Here is a 14,614-nt window from a genome sequence, read left to right on the forward strand (position 1 = left end):
CTTTTGGTGAACAAAGGGGATGAAAAGATCCAATGCAAAAATACACTAACAGACTGGACAGTGACCCATAGAATTATGCCTGGACATGCAGAATAACCATAAATGTTACATGATTTATTGACCACTCCTCCTTGTCATAAGATACAAATACAAAAGCTTTGTACCTGTTTTTTTTCCATTTACTGATTCTATATATGAAGAGGAGAGAAAAACAGCACACATCTTGCAGGGATACTACATAGGAAATACCTGTATATTTTAGGATCTAAAGAAACTGACAATGTCCCAGAGCAGTTTCCAAATTTGGGTTCAGTATTTGCTTCAATGCTTACAGGCTGGGCAAACTGTATTTAGGCAGAGTAAATCTGAAGTGGTAAAAACAGGTCTGGTAAACATGGTTCTGTAGTCACCACAACTGGAGCCAGGTGAACTAAATCTTCCCCCATAACCAGGGCTTAAATTCAGCCAGAGGTTTCCAGAGCGGAGCCCTGGCGTGCCCGGTGGGGCTGAAGCCCTGAGCCCCGAATGGGGGTGGGAGGAGAAATGGGGGACTCCGGGAAATACTCTGAGAATTTAAGCCCTGCCCATAACAGATTATACACCAGATTTTGCTCAGGGCATAGGTACGATATCATTGGGATGGGTAAGAAACTCCAGTCCAGGATTTCACTCTGATTGACATTAGGTTATCCTAATGGATTATGCAAAGGGAAGAGACTGAGGAAGTACTACATCTGTCTGATGATAATGCAGACTCACTTAGCTTACATCCCACCTAGACAAATCAGCATACAATTATCCCCCAGGGCAAATGCTTCTTTACGCAAACAGTTGGGGTTCCCAAGCAAGAGCTAGTTAATGAGTTCTGCAGACACTTGGTGCTTAAAGTGGCCTCGGTAGCCTGCAGCCCATCTGCACTCGCTTTCTCAACATTGCTAACACCTAGGGCTTGTCTAATCGAGGACAATAGGTGCATTTAAAAGTGCACAGAGAGAGCAAGATGTATTTTAACATGTTTGTTGGTTATATGGTAGCCTAAGCTCCGCACTAGGGTTCACCTTGACCCGCTCACGTGTTGAAATGCAATTTACCTTGCCTACACTGAAGTGTTAAACCATGGTAGTTAAAACATGTTAGCTGATGTGTTTTAAGAATAAATTTTTTATCCTAATCTAGACAGTGCCCAGCTCTGATACTATGAGGGTCCTCAGCATGCTCCTGGCAGGACTGGTTCTTAACAATACAGCATGGTACTTCCCAACAGGAAGCCCAGCCACATGCTGCAGGGTCAGACAAAGAAACCAACTTTACCCTCTGAAAAGGGTTGGAAAATCAAGAAAAGGCCTGAGGCATGTAGACCCTACTCCCCCACTCTGCTGCCCTGTGGAGTTTGGTGCAATCAGGTTGTTTTAAAGGAGTAGATTAGCTGCAAATGCAGCTGAATGTGTCTTTCTGGCTCCATCAGGATGGAAGTGCATTGGGACAGGGTGAAATGGGAGGTCTATCAACCTTTGCTCTGGCCCTCTTTGTTCCCTTTAATCAGCACTATCACAACTCTGGCCATGCCAAACAAACCAAGTGAGCTAGAGAGACACATTTTATATTAATTTGACATTTAATGAAAGCCATCATGCTTTTCAAATGGACCCCCATAGTAACCAACTGTGAAGGTGAAGTCAGACATCTTTAAAAGCTCTCTGTGGCTTCCCGCTTTTGATACTGGAAATCTACCATATCTGCTCTCAAGCCTATTCTCAAGAAATCTCCAGGCCCATCAGACTTCATAAACTAAAACCTGGTATCCAGCCTCCCAATTCCTGAACAAGGTAATGAAGAAAGTGGCCAAGAGGCACCTCCAAACACCTATGCAAAGAAGTGCCCTATAGAGGCAGAGAAGGATGCCCATAACTGTACACATGGACCTGTCTGCGGCATTCAATAGTTCTGATCAGAGCACGGTGCTATCCTCTCTCAGACGTGTTACTGGATCAATGAAAAGCACTGAACTGGTGCCAATGGACGGATGGATGGCTCTAGAGAGTGCTGCTGGGCAATTCGTTCTTCCGCCTCCAGACATCAGCACCTGGCTGGAGCGAAACCAGAGCAAAAGCAGAGGAGATGTTAGTGGGAGGCGGGAAAATGGTTAGCTACTACCATCATCTCGTCCATTAAAGATTGTGAGGCGCTAAGATATTACTGTGATGGAGACCATGTAAGTATCTTAGGTAGAGTCTCAAAATAGCTACAGCTGTGAAAAATACCTTCCTCCAACTATGACTGGCTAGAAAACTGCCTCATCCTATCAGGCTGATCCATGCATTAGCTACCATACTACAGTGCACTATGTCCAGGCATGAGCACAAAGACCTCAAGAACAGCTTAAATTAGACCGGAATGCATCAGTCAGAATTTTTCCACAACAGGCAACTTTATCCATTTATTCAGCTTCCGTTCTTTGCCTGAATCTTGGGCTGAAAAACCACTGCCTGAATAGAAGACAGTTATCCAGTCCAGTGACGATCGATAGCCTATTTAGAATACATGCGTATTGCCTTGTACTTTAGCTCTCAGTATATATGAAATCAGTTTGGACACACTATGAGAAGCTGTGCTGCAATACACTGGGCCTCTGTCACGCTGAATGCCATGTGGAGACCTATCAAGGGAGGCAGGATGCAGTCTGACATGCCGAGCTCGATGCAGAAAGAAGTGGGTGCACATCCAGAAATAAATCCTTATTCTAGTGGACACTAGTTTACTAAAGGCAAGTACCTTACTGCAAATAATTCATTCACTCACTCGCTGATGGATGGGCAGCGTGTGCATCCATTCAGCATTTATTTGGGCATGAGGAAAGTGGTTATCAGGAGATTTGAATCAGACACACGGGACTATGAGATGCATTTTATTGCCGTGGCACGTGATTCTATCCTGTTAATTCTTCACGGGAGCACAGTTCAATGGGAACCAAAGCCCATTAGCAAACAGAGATTGTGTGTTGATATTGGCTTGCTGTTAAATGGAATGGCTCCAGCAGCATGCAAAGTAGCAGCAACAGCAACATCTGCATATGGGCGTTCTCCTGTTTCTCAGGTTAGGCATCACCATAGCTACAGTGCTCAGGGTGTGAAAAATTCACACCCCTGAGTGCCAGAGTTAAACCAACCTAACTCCTGCTGTAGGTGCATCTAGGTTGACAAAAGAATTCTTCCTTCGACTTCGCTTCCATCACTTGGGGAGGTGGATTACCTACAGCGAGGGAAAAGCCCCTTCCTTCGTCGTAGGAAGTATCTGCACTATGGCATTACGACGACACAGCTGCTGTGGTGCAGCAGCGCCCACAGCAGAGACATGCCCTCAGCCTGGTTTCTTCTCTTCCACGCAGGGTAGAGCAGAGTTCCAGTAAAGTAGAAGGATGCTGGTTTTGTTTCCAGTTCAGTAATCGTCTAACTCCATGATGATGAATTGCAAAACTGTTTTACCGGAACCCGTACATAACCAGGCATCTGTACCAGCTTTTGGGCTTAATACAGGAATAAGAGGACAAAATTATACTCTAGGTGTTTATTAACATGATTTTAAAACACTGAGGCAACATGACTTGGGCCACGTCCACATATGTCCGCCAAGCCATGTTGTGAACTAGCTATGTTGGAATTGGGAATTAATGGTGTTTAAAACACTAACAAATGGTCTTTTGACCATTGTGAACCAGACAAGACAGGGCTTGTCCCCATCAGAGTAATGTACATTCTAGTTGCATATGAACTGGCCCATATGGACCCTGCTGGTGTGCACTAAAAGTTCCCTAGTGTGAGTTAATATAGTATTGTTTGAAATGGGACTGCATTAATTTGCACTGGGGAACTTTTAGTGCATGCCAATAGGGTCCATGTGCACTACTCGTGCAATGTGCTTGTGCACACTGGAATTTCACATGTCTAATGTTCACTAACACACTGTACAGACAAGCTGTAAGCAGCATATCCTCGGACCTGCGAGCTGAGGTGTTCTCAGGAGGAAGTCATTCTTTTTACCAGCTCTAGCTGTTTAACAGTGAACAAGGGCTATTGACACCCCAGCGTTCCAATCACAAGAGAATGCTGTATTTTTAAGACAAAAATCACACCATTCAAATAACTGAGCATGTGATAGATGTGAAATAAAGAGTGTTGTAGTAATTGGCTTTTACGTTGCAGTCATAGATCTCAACGTTCTTTACAAATAAAGGCTGGGATCATATATCCCCATTTTTCAGATGTGGAAACTGAGCCCCAGAGAATGGAAGTGCCTTGCCAAGGTTACCCAGCATGTCCAATGCCTGAGCTGGGATCCCCCCTCTCCTGACTCCCAGGCCAGTGCCCTAATCCTAACCCTAACCCTGTGCAGCTGTTTAACGTACTAGCCTTTTTCTGTCAGACAGCTGGGCTTTCTTGTCTTTATATCAAAACTGACACGTGTTATCAGCAGTGCAAGTTGGGCGGTCCGGTCCAGTATGCCATACCAGCAAGATATTTATAGCTGGTACGGCGTACCGGAAAGACACAGGGCAGGAGGAGCAGAACATAGAGCCGCTGGGAGGCCTCATGCTGGCAGCTCCTCCAGCATAGCTATACTGCCCCCAGCCCTGTCCTCCGATGGGGCTGCTGCTGTACAGAGGGAGGAGACCCTGTGTGAAAGGGCTGAGGGTAGAACCACGACTTACCTGTGCCAGGCTACAGGCAGGCTGTAACTGTGTTCCCTTCATTCAGTTGTATTTATATGTACACAGGCCCTTCGAATCTCAGCACTAGAACGCCACGGGTGCTGCATGGTCAGAAGGACCCAGGTGCAGTAGAGAGCTGCGTGGGGAAGCGTACAAGGCACTTACTTACGTCATGCCTAGCTGTAGTCATTTAACAGCTGGCTAGTCTTGAAAACAACACCTAGAAGCACAGTTTAACACCTGTGGTTCCAAGAGACTCTAGGTTGCTGAGAGCATCCCCATTCTTCCGGCTTTCAGACTGCCTTGACCGTGCAATTTCTTAAACCTCACCTTATGTCCCTTGAATTTGATGTAAAGACTTTGTAGTCCGTGAAACACAAGAAACCACTCTCTGTCGAACGGCAGAGATAAAACCTGGGCCAAGGAGGAAGATTGCTGTTTTGTTCTGTAGAGACACTCCGGGATTCTTCAATTAAACTGTTTTTAATCAAAAAAGTCAATCCATTGAAACTGAAACTTTTCACGGGAATGCATCAGGGGAAGATTTCTCACGTCCAGAGGTGGAATTTTGGGTCAAAGAGTGTGCACACCCCAGAATAACTATATGGTTAAGGCCCTCCCTATGATGTGGGAGAGCCGGGCTCAAGTCCAGAGGCAGGCAGAACAGGGATTTGAGAGCCCTGGTTATTCTGGGTTTCTTGTTCTCTCTCTTGTTTTCCACAAAACATTTCAAAAGGTCTCTAGTTTATCTGATGAAGAATGGGAGAATTTTTGAAAGTTTGGAAGTTTTCATGGGATGGGAAAACTATTTCGCACCTGGCTCCATTCTAAATGTTTTAGGGGATCTAGTTCTTGTGAAAGACACTGGGTTGACAGTGAAATCCTCTCCACATGGAACACGTACAGCACAAGCCGCAGTAGCTTACAGTTTCCACTCTAAACAAGAGAGAACCCTTTTAGGGCTAAGAAGTTAGTTCTGTCTTCATGCTTATTCTGCCCTTCGCCTGTCTGTCAAGACTGCCAATAAGGCTGTTCATTATAGTAACATTTTTTGTAACATGAAGATCGACCCATTAGGACCTGTACTAAGACCCACCAAACTCATTTCACGTGGGCCACCAAGAAGCCACCAGGTAGTGAGTTTCAATCACTGTCAACCTGAGCTGGATCCATCTTCCATGTCCAGTGCAGCTCCCTTTGCTAGGTTATATTGGTGTCTGTGTCAGGGTCCAAGTTAACATTATTCAGCAATCCTCTCCTTACGGGAGAGAAACAATTAGACCATTTTTATATCAAAAGCAAAACCAATCAGTGTGTGAAGTCAATCATACGTGGGAAAAAGAATCTTACTCTTACATTTCAGATGCATACTTTCCACCTTTAAATGACTGCATTTCAGTGATCAGGGATACACTGACATACTGGACTAATTTGCCTCGATTAACACCCTCTGCAAAAGACTCAAAGTTACTAGGGTAAAATAAGGCAGACGTCAGCACACTATGTGGGTAAATCACAGAGATCATTTGGGATGAAAAAACGATTGCTCCTGTTTATAGACTTCAAAATCAGGTGAAGAGCTTGGCTGGGTTGTACTGCAAGTCACCTTGTGATCTCGGTTGACGCGAAAAGCACTACCCACATTGAACAGATTATCAACGAAAGTACACAACACCAGCACAGAGGCCCATTGCACTATGTGCAGAGCGTACAAACACAGCAGCTAATTGGCTTCTCCAGTCAGGAACCAACCTTCGACTTCTCCCAGCCATGCTCCAACGTGAGGGAAACCCGGTCCTGAGACACAACGTGTGGTCTCTCCATGCCAGAAGCTTTGATCAGATTTCCTTATTTCGCAAAACTACGACTGATGCTTTGAATTCACTTAGGCAAACACAAGAAGAATTTGAACAATGGGATTGCAGCCATAGTGGCCAGCCACATCTTAACACCGCGAGTGTCTCATGACCTTCCTCCACCCCCGTTCCCATTTGCACAGACCAGCTCCCAACCCGATTGCAATCACATCACATCCCTGTAACAGCTACAGCAACTGCTTAGTATGTAAAAATTAATATTAGGAAAGTACTCCATGTATTTTAGCACCTTTTAATGTAATTTAACTGCTGGAAACAAGGAAGAGTCATCCCCATGAGCCCAGTCAACTTCCCATGGATCCCACCACGCACCATGTGGGGTCCATACACTAGGCTTTGAGAACCACAGAACCAGGATATTTCAAACGGCAAGAGAGTAATGCCCCAACAAAATAAGAAAAATGTAGCATGACCATGGGCCTGATCGTGCCCACTAAAAATTCCCATTGCCTTCCGTGGAAGGTTTGGGCAGGCAAAATCAGGCCCACAGCATGCGATGGTATCAATTTCTCATGGGCTTGGGAAGCAGGGCACAACTGAGGCAAATGAGTGTTGTCCCTCCCCCCGACTGTATTCCATACCACCACATAGTTTAGATGTCTACATATCTCTGTCCACATATCTATTCAAGTGACACCATCATAGGACCTAATCACATCAGGCATGCCATCAGCGGCTCGTTCACCTGCACATCTACCAATGTGATATATGCCATCATGTGCCAGTAATGCCCCTCTGCCATGTACATTGGCCAAACCGGACAGTCTCTACGCAAAAGAATAAATGGACACAAATCTGACATCAGGAATCATAACACTCAATAACCAGTAGGAGAACACCTCAACCTCTCTGGTCACTCAAAACAGACTTAAAGGTGGCAATTTTGCAACAGAAAAGCTTCAAGAACAGACTCCAAAGAGAAACTGCTGAACTAGAATTAATTTGCAAACTAGATACCATGAACCTCGGCTTGAATAGAGATTGGGAGTGGCTGGGTCATTACACAAATTGAATCTATTTCTCCATGTTAAGTATCCTCACACCTTCTTGTCAACTGTCTGAAATGGGCCATCTTGATTATCACTACAAAAGATTTTTTTCTCCTGCTGATAATAGCTCATCTTAATTAATTAGCCTCTTAGAGTTGGTATGGCAACTTCCACGTTTTCATGTTCTCTGTATGTATATATATCTTCTTACTATATGTTCCATTCTATGTATCCGATGAAGTGGGCTGTAGCCCACGAGAGCTTATGCTCAAATAAATTTGTTAGTCTCTAAGATGCCACAAGTACTCCTATAGTTTAGATGGTTACACTTCACTGTTAGTCCCAAGTAGGGCTGAAATCCTGCCAGCAAATTCTTGGTGAAGGGTCACTGGCTTTGGATTTCCTTCTGCCATCCTGCAGGAACCATGTTTTGTGACTTTCAAACCAAGCTGCAAGTCTCACCTATACCAAATCCCCATTATTTGGGCAGTAAGCTGGGGGCGTGGGAAAGGGAAACTAGTCAGCCCCGTAGGATTAATCAGGCTCGGTGCCAGCCACCGGCAGCACTTTTGTCATTTTTAATTGCGTGATGCACCCACATGTCAAGCTGATGGTGCAGTGATTTCATTATATACACACACACACGTGTATACCACATAGATATCTTGGCCCTGATTCGCAGAGGTGCTGAGTGTCTGTAGCAGAGCTGACTTCAGCTGGAAGTGAGAGTGATCAGCACCTTAAACCATGCCTGTTCTTATTATACAGATCTATATGTCGGCAGTGCTATAGTCATTAGGTCACTTTCTCACCCCAAGATTCTGTTTTTGTTACAAATAGATCCTTTGAATTAAGTGGTTAATGACAGTGGTGTTTTATATACACAAATACACTGATAGAAGACACACAGGGACAGAGCAAGAAACAAATCCTGCTCCCTTAATCATATTTGTAGTCACACTGAAATCAGTGGGACTGCTTGTGTGAGTTAGACAAGCAGTATTTGGCTCCGTGTCTGGGTATATTTATAATGCCCACATTCCTACACACAGAGTAATATACCATACATCATTAGTTTAGTTTTCAGTGAGTAGGCCTTTTAACTCCCCTTCATCTTTATTCTTCAACAGGAATTGCGGGACTGCTTTCACTGGCTTAGTCAGTGCTGAGCCAGGCAAGACATTCTCGGGTGATCAGTCTAAACCATGTGACATCATGAAGGTGTAGTAGGAGGAAGCTCTGCATATTGTTTACCTACTTGGTTCTCAGTAATACTCCAAACTGCTCTAGAGCAAACCAGTGTTTTAAACATTTGCCTCCCAACATCAAAGACATGAAGGAAGAAAATAACTTGATTGGATTTCCCTACAGTCAACAGGAACCTTTACCTCTCAGCTGCCTCCCTTTATATGTTAATCCAGCCTGCATTTTCTATCCAGGTGGCCCTGCAGCCTCCTGGATCTGATAAAAACCACACCATTTGCTGCAGTAGTTAATTATCCATAGACCCAAGGAACTAAAAATACAAAAAGAACAGGAGTACTAACATGGCTGCTACTCTGAAACCTAAAAATACAAAGGAGCCTCATTTCCCTTTCCAGCCCTCATTTCTGCATGGAGTGTCAAGTCATGGGTAATCCTTCACTTTGGTCTTTCTCCCATATCTGTGTTTCCATTAATGTCAATTTCCCACCCATCCCCCACTTACCTTTGATAAATTTAGACAGACAATTATAAGAAGTGACAGATTGTTTGTAAGGCTGGTTATGTAGAAAGCCTTTGCAGGCCCATTATGGACTTTCTGAGCTCCGCAGTCTGAGGCTGTTCTTTGCGGGGGTGGGTGTCCCCGTAGTCTAGCATTCCATGGCAGGCGCAGAGAGCCCTCCAATGAGGGGCTGAGTCAGACTGGCTGCCCAGGCAGATTATCAGATGGCATTTGGGTTCAAAGGAATGACTTCGGGACAACGCAGTAGTGAGTGCTTATTGTTTTCCCTGGCATGTGGTGGGGCTGGTGCTTCCCTTAGCTGACCAGCAGTCTACCAGCCAGGTAATTTAAAGCAACGCTCTGGCACCAGTGTAGTATTTTTGTTGGAGGGGGACAGGCTCCAAGCTATGTCTTGAGGCCATAGAGCAGTAGGAACTCCCAGAGTCAGTACTGGTCCATCAGGGATGGAACATGGCATGGATCAGAGAAGGGAGTTGTAGAGCATGGCAGATGTTGCTCTCCTCCCCACAGTTACATACAGAGCTGGGGGGTTTTTTTGACCCCATCTCATCTAGGCAACATTTCTCCAGAACAGGTCTGTCTGCCATCTACAGAATCAGCTACATTCTGCTGGACTGGGTCCCTCTGTGTATGTGTTTTAAAGCTTCCTACCCTAACACGGAACAAAGAACAAGTATTCAGTTCATTAGGAGGTGTGAATAAGGTCTGACCTAGCACCATACAGATAGAGCAGAATGCAGAGGAACCAAGTCCAGATCTTGATCTTGAGCCCTCATCCCCAGGCAACAGAGGGGTGGGCGGGAGAGATCTCAGGCCTTCGCATTGCTCTCTGCAATATTTGCTTTGGCAAAGCAAGAAGCATTCTTGACAGCCCCCTCCAGAATCTATGTCCTTGGCCTGAAGGACAGTTGGCCAGATATGGGGTTAGGAGCAATGGAAAAACAGATCTTTGGAACTTGAGGAACTCAGTGTGGAAACAAAAGTTTGAAATAGGAGTGAAACTACTGGCTGCCTTTCAAACTCTGCCTCTAAAGTGAATAACAAAACAAGGCGAACAAGCTACTGTGAATACCTGGTTTCTAGGCAGTTGTGTGTACAAACTAACAGAGTATTGAGAGCCACTCCAAAAGAGTTTGATGCTAATTTAGGTCAGGGCTGTGCAAGCTCCGCAGGGTTCAGTTAATGAAAAGCTTTGAGGTTTGAATCCTACAGTTTGCTTTGCAGCAAGTGGACGTGAATTACCACTTGCTGATTTCAGTTTGACAAATGAGAACTGCCTAGGGGACACCCCACATGGAGTACCCTTCCTCAGTAAGGGATGTGTCTATACAGGTATGGCCTCCTTCTTCCCAACAGACCCTGTTCCAAAGACAGCTAAGCCGAGAAGGTGTGTCCCCAAGGCCCGATGGGGGAGTGAAGGTTCACCAACAAACTTTGCCCATGTTCACATGGGCTGAGATTTACAAATGCCTCACAGTGTAAACCTGAAAGGTGAAGTCTGGGAGAGCCTGCAATTCGATGGGTTACCGGGGGGGGCCTGAGGTTCAATGTGATGCTATATTTTATAAGGCTCTGATTTTGGTTCCCATAGCTATTCCATTTTCATAGCTCAGGACATGCTCTCCTTGCCACAGGATTCCTGCCAAGCTCCCCAGCCTTCCCTGCTACAGTGGTGCAGGCAGAAAATACCTTTACTGTTTCCATCTTATGACATACAGGCATCGGTGCCAGAATGGTGGGGGGCCAAGAGGCCATGGCCTTCCCACTTTTTGCTGTGGGCCCCCCCATCTCTGCTCCGGCCCCCCCAGCCAGGCCAGCAGCTGGACCCTGGCCAAGGAGTCCAGGCAGCGGGGGGCACCGTCTCACAGACCCTCCACCTGCCTGGGATGGGGGTCTGAGAGCAGCTTCCCGGTCCATGTCGCTCGCCTTGGACCCCCCACCCAGGGCAAGTGGAGGGTCCGAGGATACTCACAGCTGCATGGCCGCCCAGCTGTTACCATGACTGGGCTGCGGCTTCGATGCCCCTTCCCCTGGCTGGAGTCAGGTTGGAGTAAGAGCGGCGTAGGCAGCTGTGGAGAGCCATGAATCCTCCACCTGCCCTGGGTGGGGGGCCTGCAGGGCAGGGACATGGGCAGGAGGCTGCTTTTGGCCCCCGCACCCAAGGCAGGTGGAGGGTCCGTGGCTCCCGGCCCGCTCTGGCTTCTGGCTTGATTGGAGGCAGGGCCTCGGGCATAAGGGGTGAGGCGGGGCCATGGAGGGAGTGGGGCCCCAGTCCCCCTCACTTTGGGGAAGTCTCCGCCAGGACTGCATGCAGAAGACTGGGTAGTAACCAGGAGCACAATTACAGAATCCTCTAGCGCAGTGTTTCTCAACATTTTTGATACCAGGTACCTGCTTGCTGCCTTCCTAAACTGTGTCAGGGACATCTCAGGGACCGGCACGGGTCCACAGACCGGTCATTGAGAAACACTGCTCTAGAGAACCAGAGAAGATGTACATCGGGGGTAGCCAATAGGTGGACTGCAGGCCAAATCTAGTCCACCAGATACTTTTGAACAGACTGTGAAATATTTTTATTTACTTATTATCATTGTTATTAATTTATGCTAAACCCAGGGTTGTGAGTTCAATCCTTGAGGGGGCCATTTGAGATCTGGGGCAAAAATTGCGGATTGGCCCTGCTTTGAGCAGGGGGTCGGACTAGACGACCTTCTGAGGTCCCTTCCAACCCTGATATTCTATGATCATTATTTTCTCTGAAGTCTGGACCTTGACCATGCCTTGACCAAGAAATCTGGACCTTGACAAAAGATAATTGTCTATCCCTGATGTACATACTGTACTCTTATGTATTTCCTGCTTGGGCACTCTTTATGTCCTCTACAGGGCTGGGGAGTTACATGTACACTGTAGTCTTTGCTACACTCTCTATAAAGCATGACATCAAAACCAGACTTTAAACACAGGTTGTCACTGGAGGCTTTGCTCTTTTGGGGTTCTCCACAAATCATGGCTCAGCCCAGCATGGGCAATGGGTGAACCCCCCCCAATTCGGGGAGGCTAGCCCCTTTTGCCCACTGGAGCCCTACGCCTCCCAGCACCGTGGTAGGAGGAGCCCCGACCAAACCGCCCCGACCCCCAGGCCACCAGCCAGCCCAATCCCCGAGCTCCAGGCCACTGGCCAGAGCTGAATCCCCGCTGGCTTTGGGGAAGAGGGGGAGTGAGGGCAGGGCCTCGGGGCGGAGCATGAGTGGGGCCTCGGCCTGGGTTAGGGGAGGCTTAGCCTCCACTGGCCTATTATATCCACCACCCACACAGCTCAGTTTCCCTCAGGTTGCAGCCGGGAGGAGTATGAATCACCTCACTGCCAGAATGCCCGCTGACCACAGGATAAGAAACTTCAAGGCCCTGGTTCCCTCCTTTTGGCAGCTAAATGTGCTGCTGTCAGCTACAGGCCCCTGCAACGCAAACCTTGAGAAAAATGACCTTACAGATTTTCTTGACTCTCTTCCTTTCATTTCTGCCTGCCAGTTTCCTGGGTTTTCTGTACTTTCTCAGAATTGTGGGTGAGAAAAGAAAACAGGCAAGGTACTAGAGCTATGCGGCCTTTCCAAATCAGTAGCTGATGGTTTCATTCATGCAGGCCTGGGAGGGATTTATACCATCGAACTGGAACTATAGAAAGTTCTGAGACTTCAGCTCAAAATTTAGGGGGGAAGGCCCCTGTCATAAATATAAAGGGAAGGCTAACCACCTTTAAATCCCTCCTGGCCAGAGGAAAAAACCCTTTCACCTGTAAAGGGTTAAGAAGCTAAAGATAACCTCGCTGGCACCTGACCAAAATGACCAATGAGGAGACAAGATACTTTCAAAGCTGGAGGCGGGGGGAAGCAAAGGGTCCTCTCTGTGTGTGTGTTGCTTTTGCCGGGACCAGAGCAGGAATGCAGGTCAGAACTCCTGTAAAGGGTTCATAAGCAATCTAGTTAGATATGCGCTAGATTCTGTTTTGTTTAAATGGCTGATAAAATAAGTTGTGCTGAATGGAATGTATATTCCTATTTTTCTGTCTTTTTGTAACTTAAGGTTTTGCCTGGAAGTATTCTCTATGTTTTGAATCTGATTACCCTGTAAGGTATTTACCTTCCTGATTTTACAGAGGTGATTCTTTTACTTTTTCTTCAATTAAAATTCTTCTTTTAAGAACCTGATTGCTTTTTCATTGTTCTTAAGATCCAAGGGTTTGGGTCTGTGATCACCTATGCAAATTAGTGAGGATTTTTATCAAGCCTTCTCCAGGAATGGTGGTGTAGGGTTTGGGAGGATTTTGGGGGGAAAGACGATTCCAAGCGGACTCTTTCCCTGTTATATATTTGTTAGTCGCTTGGTGGAGGCAGCAATAAAGTCCAGGGGCAAAAGATAAAATAGTTTGTACCTTGGGGAAGTTTTAACCTAAGCTGGTAAAAATAAGCTTAGGGGTTTTTTCATGCAGGTTCCCACATCTGTACCCTAGAGTTCAGAGTGGGGAAGGAACCTTGACAGCCCCAAATTAACCACACCTGCCTTGTGCTCTATTGCGTGTTGTAGGATATAAAGCCGGGAGTGTGAGCTGAAGAGACAGAACTAGGAACATTAGCAGGTACTACTAATGTTAGAGGGTACAAAACACATCCCAATTCAGGACAATGCTTGTTGCATTAACACTAATCGCACTTACCTCTCCTTTCCCCAAATCGCCACTCACTCACTCCAGGGCTTTTTGTTGCTAGGGGCAGACTTGGCAGGTCACAGTGGGTGACAGTTGTCTCTCTATTCTCTCTTGCCTTGATTTATTTCCCCTCACTGAAATAGCACAGCAGGGTGGGTCCCCTTTAATAGTATTTGCCTCTTGTCTAGCATTTTTCATCAGTAGATCTCAAAATTCTGTGTACCAAGGAGGTGACTATCATTCCCCTTTTACAGATGGGAAAACTGACGCACAGAGAGGTGACATACCCAAGGCCACCCAGCAGGCCAGTGGCAGAGCTGGAAATGGAACCCAGGTCTCCTGAATGTCTGTTAATACTCTGTCTACCTGGTGTAAGTGGGCGAACCTCCACTGACATCAACAAATTGCAAGCACTTACACCAGGTCTGAATGTTGCCCTATGGCTATCATTGGCAATGGATATAGATAGACTAGTTCCTGATAAACCAAGGCTTTTAAAAATCTTTAAAGCTTCTTAATCAGCAACAATATTCAGAAGGGGAGCTTTATTCTCCACCATGGCCTACAGAGTCTGCATTTAAGGTATGTCTACACAGCAAGCAAAAGAGTGAT

The sequence above is a fragment of the Chelonia mydas genome, chromosome 7, assembly GCF_015237465.2.
Source record: "Chelonia mydas isolate rCheMyd1 chromosome 7, rCheMyd1.pri.v2, whole genome shotgun sequence".
Taxonomy (NCBI): Eukaryota; Metazoa; Chordata; order Testudines; family Cheloniidae; genus Chelonia; species Chelonia mydas.